Source organism: Octopus bimaculoides, chromosome 11 (assembly GCF_001194135.2).
Source record: "Octopus bimaculoides isolate UCB-OBI-ISO-001 chromosome 11, ASM119413v2, whole genome shotgun sequence".
Classification (NCBI taxonomy): Eukaryota; Metazoa; Mollusca; class Cephalopoda; order Octopoda; family Octopodidae; genus Octopus; species Octopus bimaculoides.
The window spans coordinates 34,673,154-34,681,653 of record NC_068991.1 but is presented as its reverse complement, the minus strand read 5'-3'; the positions used below and the strand labels follow the sequence as shown (position 1 = coordinate 34,681,653).

The following is an 8,500-nucleotide window of genomic DNA, read 5'->3' as shown; positions in this document are numbered from 1 at the left end:
ATATAAAGATGTTGAAATTTTTTAAAAATAACAATACAAATAAATTATAAAAAAGAAATGGGAGATGTGAAGAAACCTACATACATAATTCAGTTCTAGCCCCTAGTAGATATGTAATTCTAAGCATTTGGTTATGTGCTAAGAATGGTATCATTTTTAACTATATGAGCTTATAGAACAAAGGTTAACCTGTTTCTTGAAAGGATGCATACAAAATAGTCATAGGTTTAAGAATCTTGCAAAAAGGATCTGTACAATTGTATCTCATACAACTACTCGGGAACTCCACCTACAAGACCTCAAAATAACACTCATTGAACATCAATACCTACCTACACTTATAGACCATGGAATTAAATGTGCCAAAAAATTGGACACAAACGCAATAAGGTCAACAAAACAAAACACCACACCTCACTTTAAATCACTTCCATATATATCAACCCACAACCAATGAAGCATGCAACACAATTGTACAAAATCTCCCTCTGCTCACTCAAGACCCGAAAATGAACAACATTCTGAATACACATAAACTCTTCAAATGCAAAAGACAACACAAATCACTTAAGAAACTCCTAACAAATGCAAAACTGTACTCAACATGTACGATACAAACAGTTAAAAAATGCAGACGACCTAATTGTGGTACTTGCTAATACCTAACTGAAGGTTTGGAATTCACTTTCCAGCAAGGAGAAAACTTTGCAATTAAGACCAACTTCACATGTGCCTCCCAGAACATAATTTATGTCTTAACCTGCTTAGGTTGTGACCACAATTATGTGGGCCAAACAAGCTTTACTTTGAGACACAGAGTTACACTGCATAACGAACATATTCATTTTCCTCAATACAAGCAGATAACTCTGAGTGAGCATATTGACAAATGTGAAAGAAATAAAACACCGAATTTCCATATTTTTCCATTATACCAATTCAAAAATTCAATCTCCTTACAAGAACGCCTAAACAAGGAAAATCTGTTCATACAAAAGTACAAACCACACCTTAATATACAAACTTGACCACCTGATCCCTACACATTCCTATTTCAAAATCAAATTTATTTACTACTATTCAATAATGTTGTGGAGGTAGTTGTCCCTATTGCCTCCCTTTATCCACTTTCTCCATTTATTCTTTTGAAGAAATCCAAAATGGTGTGATTCCTTTGTCTCAAGGAATGATCACTTCACAATGTCCCTTGAAAAGCTAATTTAAATAGCGAAAACCGGTTGGATATCACTACATTTTATGAGACTTTTACCATCCCTAAAATATCATCATCATCTTCATCATCGTTTAACGTCCGCTTTCCATGCTAGCATGGGTTGGACGATTTGACTGAGGACTGGTGAAACCAGAGGGCTACACCAGGCTCCAATCTGATTTGGCAGAGTTTCTACAGCTGGATGCCCTTCCTAACGCCAACCACTCTGAGAGTGTAGTGGGTGCTTTTATGTGCCACCGGCACGAAGGCCAGTCAGGCGGTACTGGCAATGGCCACGCTCAAATGGTGTATTTTATGTGCCACCCACACAAGAGCCAGTCCAGGGGCACTGGCAACGATCTCGCTCGAAAGTATATATATTTTTTTAATAAAATGATATTAAAACTATGTGAAATGAAGGCACTTCTCTTCCCCTTTTTATATATGTTTTCTGCATATTTTCACTATAAAGAATATAAGGGGCTTAATTCACTTGTGATCTAAACCGATAGGTATGCTGTGTAGGTGCTATAGTTGGTCGACCATTAGGTTCCAAGATCACAGCTAAGGCTGGATCTAGGGATCTGTATTAGGGTTCTGTAGTAGCAAGTATATATTATATTAGAGGAAAAATCAAAGGCAGAATGAGTATCTCAAGTCATTGAGAATAATTTAAATAGGGTAAGGTGAAACTGAAGTTTTACATCCGTTTCTGGGTTGTATACTAACCTACAAGCAGTAGGTTAGTATATTCCACGCACTGGACATTCCATCATCAGAGACAAGGTATGAATATTTTAGACAGGGAAAATTTACAGTTCACAAAGAATGAAATTCTCAGTTTATAAGGAATAAAATAGAAGACTAAAGAGTAAAAGTAGTTAGAAGAATAGAGGCAGGAGAATAATGATTACAACTCATCTTTTTCCAGAGGATATGGATGTTGGTTGGTACTTCCATGAAAATACACGTCCTTAGTTAAAATCCTAGGTAAATCCAGGTGGTATTTTCACAGAATTATGTGTATATAAAGCGAGAAAGTAAGATGGTTTTTGTGAGTGGGTGTATATAGGAGAGAGAGGAGGAATGAAAATAAGATTGGGGTAAAAGGATAAAAATAAAAGTAGAGATGATTGAGATATCATAAATAGGTTTTGTTAGAGAGACAGAGAGGAGAAAAGAATAAAAATAAAACTAAGATATGGGTTAAAATAAAAATAAAATAAAAAGTTAAGGTAATGATAGAGATAGTAAAGTGGGAGTGGAAGGCCAATCTAAGTAAGGTTGCAAAGGACTGTGGTTAGTATGGATATTTAAAATTATATTTCAAGCTTAATAGTAATTAAATGATACAAGATAAAGGATTAAAAATTAAAGTTGAAACTTAAAATTAAAACCTATATACACCCACTCATGAAACCCATTTACTCACAAAAATCACCTTACTTTCTCACTCTATATACACATTTACAAGATGAATACATCATTCAAAATACCACCTAGATTTACTTAGGATTTTAACTAAGGACCTGTACCTTCATGGAAGTACTGATCAACATCCATATCCTCAGGAAAAAGATGAGTTGTGATCATTATTCTGCTGCCTATATTCTAACTACCTTTACTCTTTATTCTTCTATTTACTCCTTTATCATACTGCTCCAGTCCGCTCAGCTGGCAAAAATAAGTAGTACCTGTATTTCAAAGGGCCAACCTTGTCACACTCTGTGTCATGCTGAACCTCCCTAAGAACTACATTAAGGGTACATGTGTTCATGGTGTGCTCAGCCACTTGCACATTAATTTCACGAGCAAGCTGTTCCGTTGATTGTATCAGCTGGGACCCTCGTTATTGTAACTGACAGAGTGCTCCTATATTACTGTGTATATATATATATGTGTGTGTGTGTGTGTGTGTGTGTAGCAAAAATATCACAAAAACTGTCACTCAGAGTTTCCTGTTCATTGGACAGTTTTGTTTAGAATGGAACAAAAATAAGGCTATAAGCAAAAATATACAATTAGTTTGATAGATACACATTTGAAAATGGTCTTGTTTCATTGGCCCTTCCATCTAACAGTCTTTCCAATAACTGGTTGTGTACAATAACAAATCGCAGTATAAAATCATATAAAAATCGAAGAAAACCTTTTATCAAAAATAGCTAATAAAGAAGGACAAGGCCTGAATACCAAGGGTAAATAATTAGCTGTAAAATATTAATCAATTAATAAATTAAAAGATATATCCATTAAAAAAAAATTTCATGCTAGATTACATATACATTTAGCAGTATATACACATACTAAACATACAGATGCAGGTATATAGCTACATACATATACAGACATATATATAGGTAAGACATAAACATATATACAAATGCATATATATGTATGCATGCACACACACGCTTGTGCACAAAATGTCCTGGCTTATGCTTATACAAGTTAGTTACAGGTGAAAGAAAGAGAAGGAACAAATCAGAAAATAGTAAATGGAGGGGGAGAGGAAGAAAACAGTGGAAAAGAGGAAAAAGAAATAAAAGAAAGAGACACACAAAATTAGAGAGAGAAATGGAAAAAATAGATAGGGGTAGAGAGTGGTACATGATGGTGTTTGAAAAGTATCTCACGATGATTAGATACTTCATTTAGCTTGCACAACGAACACATATAAAAATGCATCCATAAAATTACATGTAAATCTACATAAATACAAACTTTTTTAAAATGAAGTCAAAATATGCACTAACACAGCAATGCAAAATAACTATAACGTGTCAAGTCAAATACAAATGTGTTAGTCAAAATTTTCCGAAAAATCAAAACATTTTACCCATACAGTATTTTATCTATATGTGTATATCATTGTATGTGTGCATTTTTATATGTGTTCGTTGCACAAGCTAAACGAAGTATCTAATCATCTTTAGGTACTTTTCAAACACCATCATGTAACACTCTCTACCCCTATCTATTTTTTCCCTTTCTCTCTCTAATTTTCTGTTTCTCTTTCTTACATTTCTTTTTCTTCTTTTCCATTGTTTTCTTCCTCTCCTCCTCCACTTACTATTTCCTGATTTTTTCCTTCTCTTTCTTTTGCCTGTAACAGCTAACTTGTATAAGCATAAGTCAGGAGATTTTGTGTGCGTGTGTATGTGTGTGTGCACATGCATACATATATATGCATTTGTATACATATTTATGTCTTGCCTATATATGTTATATATGTCTGTATATGTATGTAGCCATGTACCTACATCTGTATGTTTAGTGTATATATATATATATATATAATTTTCCAGAGGATGTTGGATATATCGAGTTTGAAGTTTCTATTTCGTTTAAATATACGAATTTAAAAGTTAAAAACCTTGAAATATATATATATATATATATATATATATATTATAGATGATTTGGTATGTGTATATACTGCAAAATGTATATGTAATCTAGCGTGAAATTCTTTTTAAATGGATATATCTTTTAATTTATTAATTCCACCTTGCTTCACATTTATGTGCTTACTCTGGTGTAACCCGCTCCCTTTTGAGAAAGTTTGAGTGACTCTCCAAAAGTAGGGAGAAGAAACAGCTGAAAGAAATGGAACTTTACCTACCCATGGGATTTTTCTCTAAAAAATATACCCATTCCGACACAGAAGCAATACCTCAAGAATCTTATCGAAAAAACAGAGGAGTTTATTCGAAGAATGAGATGGAAACAAATACAGACTTAAATCTTCCAATAATCCACCACCTATTTCGGAATTGGAAGCCTTTGAAAAAGACCTTTTCGGGCTTATTAGAAAAATTAAATTCCACGAATTCAACAACCAACTCCAGAGAGATATGAAGGAAAAAATTGGCGACATAAAGAACTCGGATAAGATCTTCGTAAACTCTAACAAGACAAAAAACTTATACGCTGTTGACAAAGATGTTTATAAATGTCTACTTTTGAACAGCATTACAGACACCTACAAAAAAGATAACACAAATTTACATAAAGAAGTGAATTTGGAGGCAAGAAGAATTGCTAACAACCTTAAAGTTAGTGATAGGATAGAATACATCCCCCATGTCAACCCTTTATTACCCTAATAGACCACAAAGCTAATTTCAATAGAAACCCTAAATGTAGACTAATGAACCCAACTAAAACTGAAATAGGCATTATTAGCAAATATATCTTAGATCGTATTTTAAGCAAGTTGAATTAAATTTATGGATTTAGAAAAATAGCAAGTCAGTGATAGATTGGTTCAAAGAGATTAGCCATAAGCATAACTGCAAATTTACGCAGTTTAATGTTGTCGATTTTTACCCGTCAATATTTAAGCCTTTGTTTCTAAAAGCATTAGACTTTGCCAAGCTGTATATCACCATCAATAGCTCGGAAATAGATATTATCCTGCATGCAAGGAAATCCCTTCTTTCTTATGAGGATTCCACCTGGGTCAAAAAGAGTGCGGATTCTCTTTTCGAGGTACTGATGGGGGCATATGATGGGGTGGAGTTATGTATGCTTATAAGAACTTATATTTTACAGATGCAAGATTATACAGGGATAATGGTCTTATAGTCACCCATAATTTAAATGGCCATGAGTTAGATAAACTTAGGAAGAATCTGATTACTTTCTTCCAAAGAATGGGCTTATGGAATATGATAGAAAGTAACTTTAATAATGTAGATTTTTTAGATAAATTTAAACCCTATCATAAGCCCAATGAAAAGCTATGTTATATTAGCAAAGAATCTAATCATCCTCCCATATTTCTTAACCTAGTTAGTAATGTAGGAAGGCGAATATCATCAATTTCTTGATATGAGACAGCATTTCAAAATGCTGTGCTGTATTACAATAATGCATTATAAGGAAAAGTGAATTCTTGGAGAAGATCCAGTATAGTCAACTTAATTCTAACAATAATAGACCACGTAGAACTAGAACTAGGCAAGTTTTGTGGTTTAACCCCGCATTTAATATGGCCATAAAAACTAATATAGGTAGAGAATTCTTAAAATTAGTTTCTAAGCATTTTCAATCTAACCATAAGCTCTATAGAATATTTAATAGAAGAACACTGAAGGTTGCAAAAACTTTGCCTCTTTTATTTGCTAGCATGACACAAAAATTATTACAAGCAACTACAGTGCTGAATTTAATGAGGAACTGCAACTGCAGATAAGACCTGCTGTCCGTTGGCAGGCAGATGTCTTGAAAAAGGAATTGTTTATAGAGCCAAAGTGCAAATAGATGGCTCACAAGAATATAAAACATACATGGGCTTTGGAAAATTTATTCAAGACTCGATTCTATTCCCACTGAAAATCTTTCTGATACCCCGAGCATAGGACAGAGACAAGTCTTGCAAAGCATGTCTGGGAATTGAAAGAGAATGAAGCCCTTTCTTTCAATGTAACCCGAGAAATTCTAGAAAAAGCATCATCATACAGACATGGTCCTTATTAAAGACCTATGAAATGTAATCTTTGCCTCTCAGAAAAGTTCTTCATCCTGTTCCAGGATAAAGATGCTTTGAACTGGAGGTACACCGTGAAGTTTAAAATGTCATCCAATGGAAAATTTTGACTGTCGCATTTGAATTTGACTTGACACATTATAGTTATTTTGCAATGCTAGTGCATATTTCAACTTCACTTTTCAGAAAGCCTTCAACTGTTCTACAAATTTAAGCTTAAGCTTCGCTGAGGTTTATTTTTATTGTTTACACATGTATTTAATTACTAGCAGTGTAACTCAACATTGTCCGGGTGTGACTTATTACACCATTTACGATAAGTCTTGCTAGGTGAAAATCAACTAAAAAAGAAAGCCTTACAACGAAAAAACCCTTATGATGTAAATATGTTCATAATTCAAAAGACGATGAAATTAATAGGGAAAGTCTGAAGGCTGTTTTGCATGACATTATTAAGCGTGCGTAAATTTCATCCGTCTAATTGGCTATAGAAATGCTTGTGCAAAACAACTTTTTGCGCTGCCCTGATTATACATAGCAGGGTAATCCCTTTTAGCAGGAGGTAGGACGGCAATTTCTGATGAAGCAATTGCTGGTGATCTATTGCTACATAGTTCTGCCAGAATTCTATCAGATTAGGCAGTAGATGTTGATGCACCAATTTTGCATTATGTTCAAAGTAGCTTCTGGAATGTGGTGAATTGCTGCAGTCTGTTGCTGTCTTTTTAAACCGGTTGCTTTCTTTCCCCAGCAAGCTGTCTTCTTTGGAGGCATAATCTATGTACACATTAAACAGAGCAACAAAAGTTATAAAAGATGGCAGGGTCGGTAGTTTTCACATTTTGGTAATTTTTCAGATTAACACCCGCACGATTACCTAACCCTAGCCCCAACCCTAAACCCTAACCCTAAAACCCTAACACCCTAACCCTAAAACTGTAACTGTAACACTAACCCTAACCCTAAACCCTAACCGTAACCCTAAAACCCTAACCCTAACACCGTAGTGAAAATCGTGTGGGTGTTAATCTGAAAAATTACCCACACCTCTAATGAGGTTCACTGATTTTGCAATGTGTTGTCCTGTCTGTCAAACTAAAGCGTTTGACCCGGTGACAAAAATTAAAAAAAAAATTAGTCTAATAGGTGTAAAACAACTTGCTGGGAACGAATATCAAGAAAAAAATGCGCGCTCGTGAACGGGCAGGGAGAGGACTCAGAACATTCACGATGTGAATGTTCCGAGATGCCTCACTGGAGCCAAGAAACAAAAGAAAAATAATGTAATAGATGTAAAACGACTTGCTCTGAACGAATATGAAAAAAAAAATGCGCTCTTACGAAAGGTGGGGTGGGGGAGAAGACTCGGAATATATACATCGTCAGTCCATCTATTACACTATTTTTCTTTTGTTTCAGCGGAAGAGACAGAAAGAGAGGGGGAGAAAGGAATAGAGAACGGGAGCAATGAAGAGAGAGGAAGAGTGGAAGGGAGAACGGAAGACAGTTATAAAATAACAATGCGTGCGCGTGTTTATATAAGTAACACACACAAACTAAATCTTATATCTATAGTGTTGATGTGTGTATGTGTTTATGTGTATGTTGTTGTCACAGATCACGTATGTGTGATTGTGTGTGTTTTTACGTTTCTATGTTATGAAAAATATGTTAGAGGTAGAGGGATAGAAGAAAACTATTAAATGGGAGAGAGGAAGAAGAAGAGTGAAAAGGCCTTAAACAAAGTAAAATCTATGACTTTGTATGTATCACTTTCTCTCTCTCTCTCTCTC

At 34.6% G+C, this 8,500-nt stretch overlaps 1 protein-coding gene across 4 annotated transcripts in view; it reads left to right on the top strand.

The window, feature by feature from the left end:
* The window catches only part of LOC106881010 (ubiquitin thioesterase OTUB1), a 192,752-nt gene that overhangs the window by 79,997 nt on the left and 104,255 nt on the right, over positions 1-8,500 (top strand). The gene's annotated exons all lie outside the window — the stretch shown is intronic.